The following is a 19,521-nucleotide window of genomic DNA, read 5'->3' on the forward strand; positions in this document are numbered from 1 at the left end:
CACCGATCAGGGAGAACATATGATATTTGTCCCTTTGGGACTGGCTTATTTCACTCAGCATGATGTGTTCCAGATTCCTCCATTTTGTTGCAAATGACTGGATTTCATTGTTTCTTACTGCGGTATAGTATTCTAAAGAGTACATATCCCATAATTTCTTTATCCAGTCTACCATTGATGGGCATTTAGGTTGGTTCCAGATCTTGGCTATTGTGAATTGTGGTGCAATAAACATTAGGGTGCAGACCTCTTTTTTTTTTTTTTTTGCCAATTTAATTTCCTTTGGGTAAATTCCAAGGAGTGGGATGGCTGGGTCGAACGGTAGGATTATATTCAGGTTTAATGAAAGGACTAAGAGTCAAAGGGAGCACATAAACAAGTCTAGTACCTGCTAATACTAACCGATAGAATAAATAAAGGGGAGAGTGATCCAACATGGGAAGTGAGATACTCAGCAGACTCATAGAATGGAAGATGTCCTAAATAGCACTCTGGCCTCAGAATCAGCCCTTTAGGAATGCGGATCCAGCTGAAAAGCCCATGAGAGTATTTCAGGCATGGAAAGCCAAGACACTCTGGCAAGAAAAAAAAAAAAACCTAAATGAAAGATCTCTGTGAGTGAGATCCCAGTGGAAAGAACAGTTCCTCAAAGAAGGAGGTACCTTTCTCTGAAGGGAGGAGAGAACCTCCACTTTGACTATGACCTTGTCTAAACAAGATAAGAGTCGGAGAACTCAAAAGGCTTCCATAGCCTTGGAAACTCATGACTGGAGCATAGGGAGATTACTGATGCCATAAATAGGAGTGTCAGTTTGTAAAGTCAACAACAGGAGTCACTGTGCACTTACTCCTCATGTAGGATCTCTGTCCTTAATGTGCTGTACATTGAGATTTATTGCTTTAACGAGTACTCAAACAGTATATTTCACTTTGTGTTTCTATGTGGGTGCAAACTGTTGAAAGCTTTACTTAATGTATACTAAACTGATCTTCTGTAAAAAAAAAAAAAAGAAATTATCAATTCCCAACTTGACTCTCACTGGGATTAAACATGACAATAGGTCTGATCTGATTTCATCATCATTTAAAAAATCATCTATTATTTTTCACTTTATGTTTCTGTGTGGGAGCAAACTGTTGAAATCTTTACTTAATGTATGCTAAACTGATCTTCTGTATATAAAGAGAATCGAAAATGAATCTTGATGTGAATGGAAGGGGAGAGGGAATGGATAAGGGGAGGGTTGTGGGTGGGAGGGACGTTATGGGGGGGAAGCCATTGTAATCCATAAGCTGTACTTTGGAAATTTATATTCATTAAATAAAAGTTAAAAAATAAATAAATAAATAAAAGAAAAATGGGATCACATCAAGTTGAGAAGCTTCTGTACTGCAAAAAAAAAAAAAAAAAACACTCAGAAAAGTGAAGAGGCATTCTACAGAATGGAAGAAATTATTTGCAAACTATGCAACTGATAAAGGATTAATAATCAGAAAATATATATAGCTCAAGAAACTCAACAACGGAAAACAAACAACCCAGTTATAAGTGGGCAAAACACTTAAGCAGACATTTTTCAAGACAAAATCCAAATGACCAACAAACACATGAAAAAAGTGCTCACTATCTTTAGCTGTTAGGGAAATGCAAATCAAAACCACATTGAGGTTTCACCTCACCCTCTTTATTATGGCTTTCATGCATAAAATCAACAAACAACAAATGCTGGTGAGGATGTGGGGGAAAGGCACCCTAGTCCACTGTTCGTAGGTATGTAAACTGATAAAGCCTCTATAGAAGACAGTATGAGATACATCAGAAATATGAATACAGACCTACCACATGACCCAGCCATCTCATTCCTGGGAATTGACCCAAGGAAAATTAAATCAGCATATGGAAGAGTTATGTGTACTCCCATGTTTATTGCAGCTCAATTCACAATAGCTAAGACATGGTATCATCCCAAATGCCTATCAACTGAAGATTAGATAAAGAAATTAGGGGATATGTATACCATGAATACCATACAGCAGTAAAAAAAAATGAAATCCAGTTGTTTGCAACAAAATGGATGAAACTGGAAAACATCATACTTAGTGAAATAAACAAGTCCCAACAGGACAAATACCATATGTTCTCCTTGACTTGTGATAGTTGGTTGGGCACCAAAACTATAATCTATAGAAGTGAAATTTTCATTTTGAGAAGCAATGACTATAAACAGCCCTTATCTCAAATATTGAAGAACAGGTTTATTTTTAATACTATTTGTTGACCTCTTTACTTAACATAGAGTTAATCATATGTGTATAAGTTAATTGAAAATAGATCTCAGTAAAAAATAAGAATGGTAATAGGAGAGGGAGGAGGAAGAAGAATGGGAGAGTCGGCAGAAGTTTGGATACACTGGGAAGAATCCCATGTTCCTAAATTTGTAATTATAAAATGTATGAAGTTTGTATTCCTTCAATAAAAGGTTTCTGGAAAAAATAAAATGAATACCTGAGAACCTTCCCCATCATCATCTTACCTTCCTGAAGCCTGACTAAAAACATTAAGAAGAAACAAGGCTCAATTTTTCCCTAAAATTAAGTCTACAAAAACTATGATTTATTTGTTTAAAACACTGATATCTTGGATGTTACCACAGATTTATTGTTAACATGTGAGTTGATTCATTAGAACCTCCTATTGATATGATTGAGGCCATTTAATATTAGAAAACAAACTCCAAAGTAAAAGTAAATGCGTGAATGTTGTAAACATTGACTGATTTCAAAGTTCATGCGAAGAGACAAGAGATCCAGAGTAGCAAACACAATATTCAGAGAGGACGGAGGGGACTGACACTACCTAACTTCAAATCTTACTATAAACTGCAGTAAACAGTGCAGCAGTGGTAAGAAAGAAAGAACGAAAGACCAGCAGAACAGAACAGAGTCCAGAAACAGATCCACATAAATAGATCCAATGATCTTTGACAAAAGAGCAAAAGGCAAGCTTTTGGAGAAAAAGGAATCCTTGCGTACTGTGGAGGAGAATGTAAATCAGTACAGTAATTGTGCCAAACATCCTGGAGTTTCTTCAAAAATTAAGTGCAGAATATCATATGATCCAACATTCTCATTATTGGATATATATCCAAGGTAAATGAAATCCATTTGTCAAAGAGACACTGCACTCCCATATTTATCCAAGAAATGGAAAAACCTAATTGTTCATTCACTGATGAATGAATAATGAGAATTTGGTATGTATACAAATGGAATACTACTCACCTGTAATAAAAGCATGACATCTTGTGATTTGAAATAACTTGGTTGGAACTGGGGGGGGGGGATCATTATATTAAATAAGTCAGACACAGAAAAACAAATATTACTTATTATCTCTTATATGTGCAAGCTACCAAAATCAATCTGAACTTAGATTAGTAATTACTCAAGGCTGGGTTGAGGGTGGGGATTGATAAAGGGAGGTTGGATAACAGGTACCAAATCACAGTTACATAGAGATAAAGAAATGAAGTTCTCCCAGGTACGGTTTCTTGATTCTGACTCCCAGTTGGTTGCTTCTCCCAATAGATAGCTCCTGTTTCCATTACCTGGGGACGGCCCACATCGATTTCTATGTATATAGGCACAGGTAACCTCAGGTGGTAGTTATGGCTATGTTGAAGACAGGAAAGTTGGCTCAGTCAACTCTGTCAAACCACTAGTTTATTGGGCAGAATGCAATAAGAAAACTTTCAGGCTTCTTATGTAATTATTATTTTGGCATTGGATAGACAAGGAAACTAATTGGATCCCTAGACAGTTGCTCCTATACAATTTAAGATGTACCCTCACAGTTTTGTTTGCTGGGATAATGGGGGAGGGGGATAAGCTCAACTCAAGCCTATTCTGAGTGTCAGGTACAGGTGTAGGCATAGAACAGCACATAAATACACAGTGTCTGTATTTTTTGAAAGAGCAAATATGGCAGCAAGATGGGGAATATTGGGTCAAGGTGGAGGCAAGAATTAAATCCTGGTCTCTTGATTCCTAGTGTGTTTATCCTTCCACACCATCTATGTCAACAAAGATTGAATCTTGACCCAAGTCAACAAACCACAGTGGTTTTCCAGGTTATGGCACCCAACTATTACCATTCTTATACTGCGAGAAAGACACTTCACTGTCACCCCAATCAGTCACCAAGAGCAAGCCCCCTGTTTTCTGAAAGTGAAGAATGTTGACCATCGTCCTTTCCCTAATGGCAGAGACCCTGTAAGGGTTTTCTATAAACTGAGGCCTGGTAATGCCTCATGTGTTTTTCAACCTCTGTATCTCATGCTTCAAATGTAGGAGATTTAGGTCAGTGCATCGCTAATACTGAGTGGATGAAAGTGATCCAGATAAGAAGAACAATGAAATATTGATTTAAAAATAAAATTGAACAGCTTCTTCTCCACCAGTGATTGTGAAGTAGGTGTAAATATGGCAGATAGGTGAAGTTGAGTTCTTTGTCTACAAGATGTTCCTTAAGAAATTACATCTTTCTAGAACAGCATTGTTTAATAGGGCTTCCTGTGATGCTTAAAATATTCTACAACTGTGGAGAAGCCGTTGGTCACATGTGGCTCCTGAAAACTGAAAATATGATCTGACTATCTAAATAATGAAATCTCAGAATTTTATTTAAGTTTAATTAATTTAAATTTAGGTAGTTAAATATGCCTGTTGGCTACTCTATTGGACAGCATGATTCTAGGTAAAGGACATGCATATCTAAGTTTAGAGAACTTTAATGTTTTCTTGTTTCATATTGTTAAGGAGGACAAGATAATACAAGTCGAATTAACAGAAAGTATCTGATTGCGTATTTGCAACAATTTATGATGTGTGTATGAAAGGAATACATCTGAAAGGACATATTCAAAATATTAGTAGCTATGTTTCTGGAATGGAATTATAGTTTTGCTTTTGCTGTTGGAGCTTTTCTCTTGCACGTCTATGTTTTGTCTTTTCTCTAAAAGGAGACAATTTGCTTTAAGACTTTGAAAGTGATCATTTGGCCACAAACTTCACTGCTACCTGCAAATAACAGTGTTTACAAAATAGTATATTTGTTGCATCTAATTAAAACACTATCATGTAATTGATTTTTCCTATGGCTAGAAATGTACACAAATCTACACAGCAGTAGAGTGATTGGCACACAGGGATCCAGATGTCACATGTAGATATGAAGGGTGGGAGCAGGAAGCTCACATCCCTTTGGGCACCCCGCTGCGGGGAGGGGGCAGTGCTCTGGAGAACCACTGGGGCTCTTAGGTTCTGGATATCCAACCACAGCCCTGATTTCAGGAAGACCTCTAACTTGGAGATGAGTCTTGGGCCTCAGCTAGTGGGAAGGCTAAACGTAGCACCACCCTCTAAAAACAGGCACAGACCCACGCAGAGGCCAAAACAAACCCATTGCATCATCTTGGCTTATTATCCTCTATCAAAGCCTTTTATCCTTTGGGAATAAGGATTGGGTGGGGATGGAGAGAGGGGGAGGAGAAAGGAAACAGGCAGTAATATGTTGTACTTCAGACAGATCAGTGGGATCACGAGGCTATTGAATACCAATGATGAAAGTCACCTAGGAAGGTTGTGGCATCCGTTCTTCTACTGCTAGGGTACACACCATTTCATGTAGTTGCAAAGCTCTTCTGTGTTTCAAGCCCTGTAGAGACTGTAATGAGGGCAGGAAATTATTTCTTGTTTTCACTTTAAATATCCCAGGTGATAGTTTATAGTGATTGTCTGCTGCTTTGCTACAGATCCATCATTCAGTATAGGTGCAAGTCCATCATCACTCAGCTGCCTTACACTGCAAATTTCTATTTATATTACACACACAGCACTGAATTACCCTCTGGAGATGGTTTATTTTATTATTTTTCAAAAGAATAAGTGAGAGAAGGGGGAAAGGGAGCAATTCAAACTATCAAATATTATGTGAAATATAAATTGTGTGGTAGGTGGCCACTCAATAAGTATGTTTTAATGATGGAGTTAAGAAAACAGAAGTCCATTCTTTTGATACCTAGATTTTTTTACAATTGTATAACTAAGGTCATGCAGGACAAAGAAGATGGGAATACTTCAAGATATCCCTTCCACATAAACAATACCAAATTGTAGAACCTATTGAGCTGTTTCCTCACTAAGAGTTGGGAAAATTTCTCTTGAATTTATAGTCCTCTCCCATAATTAGCTTGCCCTTCCAGATAACATCAGGAAATCTACATAGAAAAAAAAAAACAGGAAACTTTCCATTTCACATCTCCTGTTTGATACCCAGTGGATTTTTCTCATACTAGATAGACTTAAACCCAATGACCGGAATTACACTAATACAGCTATGAGAGAGAAAGAGAGAAGTAAAATAGAATCAGCATGAAGTAATCAGTCTCCAAGAATAAAGCATAGGGGAACACATTCCATCTCAGGATCCCACCAGCTGCATTCACAAAATCTCATTATTCTCATGTGGACAGTGCTTCAGTACCCCCACTGATTGTTCTTGAAAAGCCAAGAGGATCAGGGTTATGGAACAACAGCTGGGATGGGTCAAATGGATGCAGGTAGAGCAAAGGAGGAGGCAGCGTGTATCTCAGCAGTAGGAAAGGTGGAATACAAAGGGAAAAAAAATCACATGAGCAGTCTCTGCTCTGTTGAAGCTGGGGATATACTGACCATGCTGGAGCTGTATATTATAGTAACAGGGAAAGGAAAGCCGAGGATACTAGTCTAAGGAATCTTGACTCAGTGTAACAGGCAATTAGGAATCATCAGAAGCTCTTGACCAAAGGGATACTATGATGAGAATTGTATTTGAAGAATCGTACTGTGTCAGAGACATGTAGTCTTCATTTACGGGGGGAAGAGATTATGGGCAGAGATACCAGTAAGAGAATGCTGCAAAAATCCTGACCTAGGGTGGTAAGAGCTTGGAAATGAGGCTGAAGTGGGAATAGTAGCAAAAATAAGATATAACTCACAATTAACTGAATACATATTGCATGCAAGCCATTGTGTTAAGGGTCTTATTTGCATTGTTATATTTAATCACTATACTAAACGATTGAATGGTCTATTTTTATTCATATTTTTCAAGTGTGGAAAATGAGCATTTTTCTGAAGATTCATTTATTTAAAAGTCAGAGTTACAGAGAGAGGGAGAGGGAGACACACAGAGAGAGAGAGATCTTCCATCACTGGTTCACTCTCCAGATGGCAGCAACTGCCAGGACTGGGCCAGGCCAAAGCCAGGAGCCAGAAGCTTCAACCCAGTCTCCCACATGGATGGCATGGACCCAAACACTTGGGCCATCTTCAACTCTTTTTCCCAGGCCATTAGCAGGGAGTGGGATCAGAAGTGGAGGACAAGAAGCAGACCCCCATATGGGATGCTGGTATTGCAGGTGGTGGCTTTATTTGCTATGCTACGTGTCGATCCCAAAACTGAGTATTACAGCTTCTAAGTAAAAGAACAAGTAGGAGATGCATTTCAGAGGTGAATCTAAAGGATTTGGTGAATTGGCAGTCTTAATGAGGAAATAGAGCCTGGAAAACTGGAGAGGTGTTGGTGTCAGTGATAGAAAAAGAAAGTTTCTCAAGAGGAGCCTATTTTGTTTGGGGGAAAGCCATGAGTCTTTTTGTTTCATATGAGTTTTTTTTTTTTTTTTTTTTTTTTTTTTTTTTTTTTTTGACAGGCAGAGTTAGACAGTGAGGGAGAGACAGAGAGAAAGGTCTTCCTTCTGTTGGTTCACCCCTGAAATGGGCACCACGGCCAGCGCACTGCAGCGATCCGAAGCCAGGAGCCAGGTGCTTCCTCCTGGTCTCCCATGGGGTGCAGGGCCCAAGCACTTGGGCCATCCTCCACTGCACTTGGGCCATCTCTGCCACAGCAGAGAGCTGGACTGGAAGAGGAGCAATTGGGACAGAACCGGCGCCCCAACCGGGACTAGAACCCAGAGTACTGGTGCCGCAGGTGGAGGATTAGCCTAGTGAGCTGCGGCACCGGCCCATATGAGCTTTTAAACACTTTTATTCTGCATTCACAGAACAAGTTCTCAATAGTATCTCCTTCCCACCAACATTTCTACAGTTTGGGATACAGACAGAATTGAGCTAACTCCTGGAGACAACTGGGGTCCAACTACCATTGAATCAACAGTGTATTAGACAGTGAACGAAAACCCCAGGAGAAGTCATTTTCCTTCCCTGTCTGAGCACAAAGCTCATGGAGACCTCTGGCTGACCACTGGATTGGCTGAAAACCCTGTTCTTCTCTACTTCATTGTCACATCCACTCCCTCAACTGCTCCATGCTCCTGGGCCTGGGAGAACAAAGCTGACTTCATATCTCCACAAAGTGAAGCATGTCATTCCTAAAACTTAGAACTTCTAGGGTCTCGGAGAGGGGTATGTTGTGGGAAGATAAGAGCAGTAAAAATGTCTCTGTGAAAGATGGGACCTCCAAGGGGGTCTGGAAGCAGTAATCTGCCGAACGCCAGCGGGAGGCGGGGCAAGCAATTCTGACGTCAAAGCCTCTGAGGTCTTGACATGGAATGAGATAATGTCTTTTTTCCTGAGGGAGCAAAGCCCCTCTTGTCCCTAGAGTCTTGTGTAACATGGGGCAGTCAGAGGTCATCCATAGTTGAAAGGTCTGTGTGAACATTGAAGATATTCTCCTTAGTAGGTTTCCCTTAGAATTTGTTGTGAGTGACACACATGTATGTCCATAAATGCATGCTCTTTTTGGATAGAATCCAAATGTGAGTAGTCATTACTCCAGCCCCTCCCACCATTTTTTAAAGTATTCTTTTCTTCAACAACCATCCTTTTGTTCTTTTTCCGATTTTCTTTTCACCCCAGTGAGTTACTGAGAAATCTTGGATTATATGATTTCTGTGATAGGAACAAGATCAGATAACAAAACTATTCTCCACTAAACCCATCAAATTAAAGTCAACCACCAGATAATCAAGTTATCTGGGAAGGTGCAGGACTTTTCCTAATGATTTCAAGTATGGGATTCAGTTTCATCCAGATGAAATCCCAAAACTGCCCCATCCTGAATTATGGCATCCTTCCCAGAACTCAGAGCAGCTCAGAAAGAATCCCTCTCCCCTTCATCCTATCTCTAGGTCTCCAGGCAAGATCATCAAAAATATTTCTTTGATTGGGGGATCCGGAAAGAGAGAGTGAAATCCAATGATTTCTAGACTGTATGTTTTCAGAGCAGCCAGAAATCTTCAATTCTTAGGGTCCTCCCTCAATTCCTAGGGTCCAGAAGAGTATAAGCACACTCCTAATGGTTTGAAGACACTCAGCTGGCCCTCTGATTTGGACCTCTTCCTATATCAGAGCTGAAAGACTCATCAACCAACCTGAAAGGTGAGGCATGGAATAAATTCATCTTTTCTTATTTTGCCTGGCAAATGCATAGGTTTCAATGTGTTTCATATTCTCCCCAGGATTCAAGGATCCTCCAATGCATTCTTCAGTGGGCAGAGGAGTTTCTTCATAAGTTCTGTCCCCATGGTGATCCAACCGCAGAGGGGGACAGCAGTGATGGACGTGGCAGCAAGATCACTGTATTAGTTTCCTGGTGCTGCTGCGACAAATATCACAGATGGTGTGGCTTAGCCGACAGGAGCTCCAGTTTTGCAGACCTTATGTCTGAAAACATGCGGCCAGCAGGGCCATGTTCCTTCTTGCCCCTTTCCAGCTGCTAATGGTGGTTGCAGATCCTTGGAGTTCCTTGCCTTCTGGCTGTTTCAGTCTGGTCTGCGCCTCTGTCTTTTCAGGGTATTCTCCCTGGGTCTCCATTTTCTTTCTTTCTTTTTTTAATCAAAACTGTTTTGTATTTAAAGGGTCCAATGTAATTTTTATATACACAATGAACTAAATACTACAGTTAAGATACCTTTTCCTGCTCTCTTAGCAAACTTCAAGTATACAAAATAGAATCATGAACTACAGTCCTCATTCTGTACATTACATCTCTAGAACTTACTCATCCTACACACCTGGAACTTTTTAGACCAACGTGTTCCCATCTCCCCTACTCCATCATCCCAGTAGCCGCCACTCTACTGCCTACTTCCATTTTAGATTCCACATGGAAGAGAGGTCAGGTGCTATTTTTCTTATTTCACTTAGCATAATTTCCTTCAGGTTCTACATGTTGTGGAAAATGGCAGGATTTCCTTCCTTCTCAAGTCTGAACTGTATATAATCAGATATATGTATATATGCAACCATACATACATATATAATATTATGAATATATATATTTATTCCAAAATGTTTTTATTTACTACCTTGCCAACAGCCACTGCAGTGATTTCTACATCTTGATTGTTGTGACTAGTGCTGCAGTGAACACAGGGTACAAGGATCTCCTGGAAACACTTGGTATTTCCTTTAGATGTATTCATATGCACCCAGGAGAAGAGCTGCTAGATCATATGGTAGTTTATCTTTACTTTTCAAGGAACATCTGTGATAGCTGTACCAGTTTGCAATCCATCAATAGTTAATAAAGATTCTTTCCTGTGTAGCCTCAGTAACACTTTATAATCTCTTGCTAATACTACTCTTTAATATCCCTTTTAATTCTTAATTAAGTCTTTTTAATTGAAAATTAATTAAAATTCTTCTTAATACTCTTTTTAATCCTTCTCTTTTTAAGAGTAACTATCCTAACAGGTGTGACTGTTACTTCTTCCTTGCACTTTTTAATTCCCTTGCCTGCCCTTGATGCGTGCTATTTATTTTTTCTTGTTATTGAGTTATATAAGTTCCTTAAATATTTTGAATATCAATTCCTTATCAGATAAATGGTTCCTGTGTTTATCTTTAAAATATTTAAAAGATTTATTTATTTATTTGAAAGGCAGAGTTACACACAGAGAGGAGAGGCAGAGAGAGAGAGAGAGAGGTCTTCCATCTGCTGGTTCACTCCCCAACTGGCCACAACAGCTGGAGCTGTGCCGATCTAAGGCCAGGAACCAGGAGCATCCTCCAGGTCTTCCCACGTGGGTACAGGGGCCCAAGGACTTGGGCCATCTTCTACTGCTTTCCTGGGCCATAGCAGAGAGCTGATTGGAAGTGGAGCAGCTGGGATTCTAACAGGCACCCACATGGGATATCGGCACTGTAGGCTGCAGCTTTACCCACTGCACTACAGCATTGGCCCTGGTTCCTGTCTTCTTAAAAAAATACCAGTCAGATTGGAGTAGGATCCAGCCTAGTGACTTAATCTTTATTTGATTTAATTTGCAAAGGTCCTATTTACAAATAATGTCGCATTCACAGGTACTGGGGATTAGGACTTGAACATAGTTTGGGGGATTCCTCAATTCAGCCCATGACTTTGCTTCTCTGTCGTCATGGTAACATTCTCATGCAAGCAAGTGCACCCCACACATGGCTGAGCCTTGCCTACAGCAGAGATGATGCTGAGAGAGTTGGCTTGGCTGGGAGGCCTGGAAGTGTCTTCTGACTCCAGGCTGTTGCAACATCCGACTGAGGAGGTCACATCTGAATACAGCTTTTGAGCAAACATGGAAACTAGTTTGAGAGTTCAGCTGCCCAAACTCACAGGGAAGTTGTGAGGGTAGAAAGAAATGCACTTGGGAAAACAAATTCTAAAAACCTGGGACAAATATATGGGGATATTCTCACTATCCAGGTGGCTTTGCCCTTCATGATGTGATGAGGTCTTGGATCCAAGAAGGTGGAGCATTCTTGCCTGCACAATAAGGGGATGTTCAACCCGGTGAGCGCCTGAGGATCCTTCTGACTTCCTGTCTGTGACTGATGTTGTTGTCAGATCAGCAGTCAGATTAGAGTCCTGATCACACGGTTCTTGAACAGAGAGTATCACACCCTGTGTGGACACCCACACAACAGTAAATCATGACAAGCAACAGCAGCACCCCAGTCTAAATTTTCCATGTCTGTGGAATGGACTCACACCTTCCTGTTCCTTTCTTTCTATTGCATCCTCTCCCTTCTCCTTTGACTCACTCCTGGCCCTCACCACAGCCCAGCTGGTCTCTGGCAAGAGCCTCTGGCAGCAGGGCCCCTGGAATTCTCCAACCGGTCTCTCCTCCAGTGCTTTTCTCCTTTCTCTTTGTTTCCACTTATCTTAGTCCTCAGGTTCTTTGGACACTCCTGCTTCTCTTGTAACTTTCCCAACAACACCCCCTCCCAGTCACCCAAATGAAAAACAAGCAAACAAAATTCTCAAAAGACACTGTAGGCACAGGCAAGTCGGCAACACGTCCACCATTACCCTTACCTATAATCAGTTACCCAAGACCTCAAGTAGTTGCTTGGCACCCACACACCCCATGCCCTACTCCAGGAATGATCTGTTCGGGGTCCCAGCTCCAGGACCTTGCGTGTCCTCAAATAAGAGCCCAAACATCCGGATTTCTTCACCACAGTCTGTGCCTGATTATCCCTAGATCTCTGGAACAGACAGGAAAAAAACATCCTTGACTGAGCCGAACCATAAACTCAGGTGAAGATATTTCTACACCCCTGCATCAGATCAGTCTGAATTAACAAGGGTGAATAAGCAGGCTAGCCTCACCCAGAGCCTCAGGCTAGACCACGAAAGAGATTAAGCAGTGTGAGTCTTAGCCTAGAAGCTTTGATCAGTGTATTGTCCAGTGGATCCCCATGTTCTGCAACTTTGATGGGAAGCCTTCAGCTGTGACCCAGCCTGGGAGGAGGTGGGATACCCAGAAAGAGAGAGCGCTACCAAGCTCAGATGCCACCACGCAGCACCAACTCAGCTTCCCAGAGACTTGGGGCCTGAGAAATTCAATTATCACTTCTGAGACACATAGCCCAGAGGGACTCACAGATCTCGGGTGAGGTGCCAAAAAATAAGGGAAAGAAAAAGGAAATAAGTTTTTAAAAACTCATGATCTTGCAAAGCATTTGCTTGATAGATGCAAACTGAAACCTTAGCAAGTCTATGAATTGGACTGAATGCAAAAAATTACCTCCCCATCCGCACCAAAATATATATATATAAAAACACAGAGAAACAAATAAACATACAAGTAACAAGAACAAATGTATACACTTTTATTTTGGGGGATGAACTTCTCTGATCCTTTGCTTCATCAGCTATGTATAAGCCAGGTGATTTAGTCTGAGAGCAGTTTCAGATTTTAGAAGAGGGTTCCCAAACTAAAAGTAATAAAGATAGAATTCCATTTATTATTTATGTCTCTCTGATGACATTAAAAGGGCTAGATATACATGGCTCTCAGAAACACTTTTTCATATTCTCTTTCCTCTCCAACCTACTTTCGTATCCTAGCTACTCTGCCTCTGCTCCCCAGAGGGAAAATAAAAGACTTCCTCTCTCATTCTCCAGGCGCAAAGCTTTGTACCATTTTCATCCTCTCTCCCTTCCCTCCCCTCCAAGGACTGAATCTGTGGATCAGTGTAGCTCTCCCAGAAAAAAGAAACTTCCCTCTTACAGGAGCATAGGGGTTAGAAATTGAACTGGAATTTACGGGATTCATTTTGGTGTTTTTTGTTTCTATGGATTTTGTCTCATAATCTTAATATGTGAACTCTGATCTTTCCTTGCTTCCCTTACTTGTGTTTGTTGTAGAGATCAAACAAAATATTGCACATTCCTTTGAAAATCCATAGATCGCCACACTCATGTATATAGTATTTCCATGTGAACCAGTGTCGAAAAGATGAGCATACTTTCCCTCTCCTGAGTGCCAAAGAAAAAAATACAGGGAGAGAAAGGGATGATTTTCTCCTTAAAATATCCAGGTACAGAATCATCTCTGGACTGTTAAGTGTATGCACCTATTCTTAAGCATGTCTTTCTCTTACTTTCCAACCGTAGCATTCTCAAAGTCCAGGTTTTGCGTTTGAAATATTGTGTCTCTGGAAATGGAACACTCTGATAATCAATTAACTAATTCATCCAACTAATAAACATTTGCCAATAAATCAGCATCGTCCTCCTACATGCTTTAAAAAATCATCACCAATGAGTCAGGCTCTGGGTGTTAAATAAATCATTACCTGCTCTTAAGGAACACACAGCCTAGTGGGTGAGGTGAGAATACAGGCCGAATTTGAAGTCACTGATTTCTGGTGGACAAAAGTCCAAAGAGAATGAAGGGATTAAGACCCAGACTACCAAGGAGCAGCTGCTAATGCTGCTGCAGGCTCGCTCTGAGAGGGCGCAGCAGCTGCGAAAGACATGTGGTTTGGCCGTGCTTTTTCCCATTTACATCATATCCTCCGTCATTCATGTCATGCAGCTGACATGGAGACATACAGATCACCCTTTCATACTGCCCTTGCCGGGGAAGTGTCCACGGGAATCCAGTTCTGGTCAGTGGGGACATCCGTTGAGAAGTTTTGGGAAAAGCTTTCTTCCCTGATAACAGGACAGAGAAGCAACAGAAAGGAGTTTCCCCACTCTGTATCCCTGTCTTTTATTTCTGAGCTTTGGGAATATGATGTTCAATTATGCAACAGAAATCTCGCAAACAGAAAATGGCAACATGGAAAGCTCAAATCAAATGAACCGGGTTCTTGCTGACATAGTTGGGCCAATGAATTAACCTCTCAAAAATAAACATCCCTTAGGCTACTATTAATATGTGTTGCTGTTGTTACGTGTAGCTGAATATTTCTCAACTTATTAAGAGTTTTGTCAGAACTAAGGACAACAGACTCTTTAGTTTATTACTTCTATTGTTTAGACATTTATTTATTTGAAAGTTGGAGTTACACAGAGAGAGGAAGAGGGAGAGGGGAGGGAGAGGGAGAGGGAGAGGGGAGGGGAGGGAGAGGGAGAGGGAGAGGGGAGGGGAGGGAGAGGGAGAGGGGAGGGGAGGGAGAGGGAGAGGAGAGGGAGAGGGAGAGGGAGAGGGAGAGGGAGAGGGAGAGGGGAGGAGAGGGAGAGGGGAGGGGAGGGAGAGGGAGAGGAGAGGGAGAGGGAGAGGGAGAGGGAGAGGGAGAGGGAGAGGGGAGGGGAGGGAGAGGGAGAGGAGAGGGAGAGGGAGAGGGAGAGGGAGAGGGAGAGGGAGAGGGAGAGGGAGAGGGAGAGGGATCTTCCATCTACTGGTTCACTGCCTAGATGACTGCAACAACCTGGGCTGGGCCAGGCTGAAGCCAGGAGCCAGGAGCTCTTTCTGGATCTCCCACGTGGGTGAAGGGGCAAGCACTTGAGCCATCTTCTGCTGCTTTTCCCAGGCCACTAGCAGGGATCTAGATCAAAAGAGTAGCAGCCAGGACTTGAACTGGTATCCACATGGGATGCCACCATCACAGGCGGGAGCTTTACCTGCTATGCCACAGTGCAGCTCCCAGTTTATAGTTTCTTGATAGCTTAACAAAACAAATATTGATCATTTTTAATTTTGCTCCCTGTTATTCTGCAACAGGTCAGGCAGCTCAGCAACTCTGTCTTCTTCTTCCCATTTCAGTTCCTGGGTTTACAATAGACAGTTTGGAAGGTTTACCAAACCTGGAACCTGTATTGGACTTTCTGTAGTGATTTATTCTATATCAAAGAGTAAGGTATTTTAAGCCATCAAAAAGAGAAAATAAAACAATGTTTGACAAAAATATATTTTCAGCAGCACAAATACACATAAGGATTTCTTTCTTTTTTTAAATTTTTCTCCTTTTTAAAAAATTTTAGCTCCCACATATAAATGAGAACATATGGTATTTGTCTTTCTGGGTCCAGTTTATTTCACTCAACATGATGTGTTATACCACTATAGTTTTATTGATCTGTGGTTACTAAACCTTACTGTATGTGGGTGAAATGGCCATCTTTTGATTTTGATTATTGTTTATATCCCCGGCCTGTATTACTGTTAAATTAGGGTCTTTTTATTTTACATTTGCTGATCTCTTTATTTAGTGGGACATAAGCCTTGACTATAATGTTAATTAAATTATCTCAGAAACTAAAAGACAAAGAAAGAAAGAAAAAGAGAGAGAGAGGAAGGGAATATCATTGTAATTTTAAAATTGTATCTATGAACTACATTGAATCTGCTCTCTTTGTATTAATATTACATTAACATGAAAACAATTCATTATAAGGGAAAAAATATGCTGGGAGCCCATTCTCCAGACTGTAGGAAGCTACAGCCACCCTCCTGAGAGTATTGAGTAAGAACCATGCTCCTCCATGTTCCACAGACCATCGTCAACACTATGCTTAGGGTCACAGACAATGTTTGGGGTAGCGGGGGAGACACCTCAAGGAGAAGATGGGTTCATCAGAGAGCAGAAAACAGTGTTTTGCAGGTTCCTGTGAAGAGATGAAAAGGTCATTCATAGTCTCCTTTAAAAATGTGTTATACACTCAAAATTGTGTATAAGAATTTTCTGTTCCTCAGAAGATTATCCACGAATATTGCTTTAATATTCTCCACCCAAGTCTTACTGGGGAGATTAAAGGAAAAATAGTTTAATGGAAATATTAGGGATAAAGGAGAATATCTTCTCCCAAGGGGTAGGAAAGTTTCCAGGGTAGAAAAAGGGAAGACCAGTAAGGTGGTGGTGTTGACACAGGAGTGGCAAATGGGCTGGGCCAGACTCAGGAGGTGGGTGCTGAGGTTGATTGATGTGGTAGAAGGGTGGGGGTGGGGCGATGAAGCCTACACATATACCAAGCAAGTATGCCTCATAGAGCAATTACAGCACTTGCAGTAGTACCACTCTTGTGAGTGAGCAGGTGCAATCATGCACAACAGTGTGGGAACTTGGGCCATTTGGAGAGAACCTGCTTCCTCATGATTGTTGCCCTGGTGTTCTGATATTTTCAAGAGAAGCTAAGATTCTTGATTTTCATGCCAATGTCTCCTGATTTTTAAAATATCACCTAAATTTTATTTTTTTTTAATTTTTAACTGATATATAAGAGTTGTTCACATGTATGGTGTACTGTGTGATATTTTAATATGTGTATTCATTCTGTGATAGCCAATAAGGGTAAATATTCTCTTCAAGCATCAATTTTATTGCACATGACTAAATCAGCTGTAGCTACAGAATGCAGACCATGGATCTCCATTTTGAAGGCTCTGCCTTGAATGCTTGTGTCATTTGGGAACAGTTCCTGGCATCTGAACTGAGACCCTGAAGAACAGTGACAGAGAGAAAAACCACCAAGAACATTGTTCCAGGAAGACCTGGGTGGAATAAAGCCAGCTGCTGATGAGCTGTATGATCTCAAACATGTCTCTTAACTGACCCCCACCTGCACATGGGGAGCTGGAAACAGATGAACTCAGTCTCCTCCTGCATGAGCCAAGACATTCTGAGGTCTCCAGTAGCTGCCTGGTCAAGGGGATGTGTGCACAGGTCTGACCACGGAGAAAGCACATGAGCACAACTATCTGGTCCCCGAAGTTTGCAGCATCTCATTGCCCGTTATCGTCTAAGGATCTTCAGTATTTCAACAAGGTGGATCTCAGTCTTCATTTTCTCAAGAGTCTGGGTGGGTAGGTGGGTGGGTGGGGATTCTGTGCATCTGGGGCCAAGATCATTACAAATGGCAATTACCTCACCTGTTTTGTGTGTTTGTGGAGAATCTTATCACTGATAGGGTGAAATCATGCCAAGCATCTCTCAGAATCCTGGCCAAATCCCAAACATGATAAAGTCTGCACCTGTAATTATCTGCCCAACTAATGGTGGAAAAAAGCCACTCCCTCCATTATTCATTGCAGGTGCAGGTGCCCAGCAGCTACACATGATCTTTGAGCCTAGAAGCGGCTGATGACGTCTCCTGTCTACTGAGCCAGACATCTACAGCCCACAGGTCCACATGCTGGGAGTAAGGCACCAGATCAGCAACAGTCTGAGCACAACAAAATCAGAGAGAATATTCTGACGTTCAGGAAACTAAGCCACAGGGAGGTCACAGAACTTCCCAAGCTCATGCAGCACAGTAGAGACAAAGTCATGGTCTACTTGTAGCAACTCAAGAAGCCAGATTTGTCATCAAGGCACAAACAGGAAAAGAATAGTTAAAAGGTGATATTCAACTTCTAATGCAAATAAGAAATAAGAAATGCACACCTGTAAAGAGAAAAGTATCATATAAGTAAGAATACGAATGTGGGCTTCCACAGTGGGTCTGTATAGATGGCATGTGCTTTATTTTTTTTTATCTTTTATTTAATGAATATAAATTTCCAAAGTACGACTCATGGGTTACAATGGCTCCCCCCCCCCAAACCGTCCCTCCCACCCACAACCCTCCCCTTTCCCACTCCCTCTCCCCTTCCATTCACATCAAGATTCATTTTCGATTATCTTAATATACAGAAGATCAGCTTAGTATACCTTAAGTAAGGATTTCAACAGTTTGCTCCCACACAGAAACATAAAGTGAAAAATAATAGATGATTTTTTTTAAATGATGATGAAATCAGATCAGACCTATTGTCATGTTTAATCCCAGTGAGAGTCAAGTTGGGAATTGATAATTTCTTTTTTTTTTTTTACAGAAGATCAGTTTAGTGTACATTAAGTAAAGATTTCAACCGTTTGCACCCCCATAGAAACACAAAGTGAAATATACTGTTTGAGTACTCGTTATAGCATTAAGCCTCAATGTACAGCACATTAAGGATAGAGATCCTACATGAGGAGTAAGTGCACAGTGACTCCTGTTGTTGACTTTACAAATTGACACTCCTGTTTATGGCATCAGTAATCTCCCTATGCACCAGTCATGAGTTTCCAAGGCTATGGAAGCCCCTTGAGTTCTCCGACTCTTATCTTGTTTAGACACAGTCATAGTCAAAGTGGAGGTTCTCTTCTCCCTTCAGAGAAAGGCACCTCCCTCTTTGAAGACCTGTTCTTTCCACTGGGATCTCACTCACAGAGATCTTTTTGCCAGAGTGTCTTGGCTTTCCATGCCTGAAATACTCTCATGGGCTTTTCAGCCAGATCCGAGTGACGGCATGTGCTTTATAAACGATGAATGAATGACTGAATGAATGAGTAAAAGTTCTCCTAACTCTCCATCCAGGGATCTAAAAACACTCTATAAATGCTTTGTAAGTAAAGAATGAATTATTGAATAAAAGTTCTGTTAACTCTCCATCCAGGGATCTAAATAGGCTATTTTCCTACTATATCACAATCATGTCACATTTGAATTGACTTTCAAAACTATGACTTCAGACCTGCACCTAAAACTTAACTTGCTGTTATGGTTTGAGTGAGTCTCCCAAAGTTCTTGTGTCAAAAACTTAATCCCCAATGAGAAGTGAAACTTTTAAGAGGTGATGGTCTTGTGGATGTTAGAAACGGGTTAATTTTTATGAGTGTAGGCTTATTATACAAGAAAGTCAAGCCCTCTCTTCCTCTCTCACTATGGTACACCTTGCACCATGTTATGTCACAGCAAGAAGGCCCTTACTTCATATCAACCCTTCA

The sequence above is a fragment of the Oryctolagus cuniculus genome, chromosome 3 (assembly GCF_051225735.1).
Source record: "Oryctolagus cuniculus isolate XC-2025 breed Fujian yellow rabbit chromosome 3, ASM5122573v1, whole genome shotgun sequence".
Classification (NCBI taxonomy): Eukaryota; Metazoa; Chordata; class Mammalia; order Lagomorpha; family Leporidae; genus Oryctolagus; species Oryctolagus cuniculus.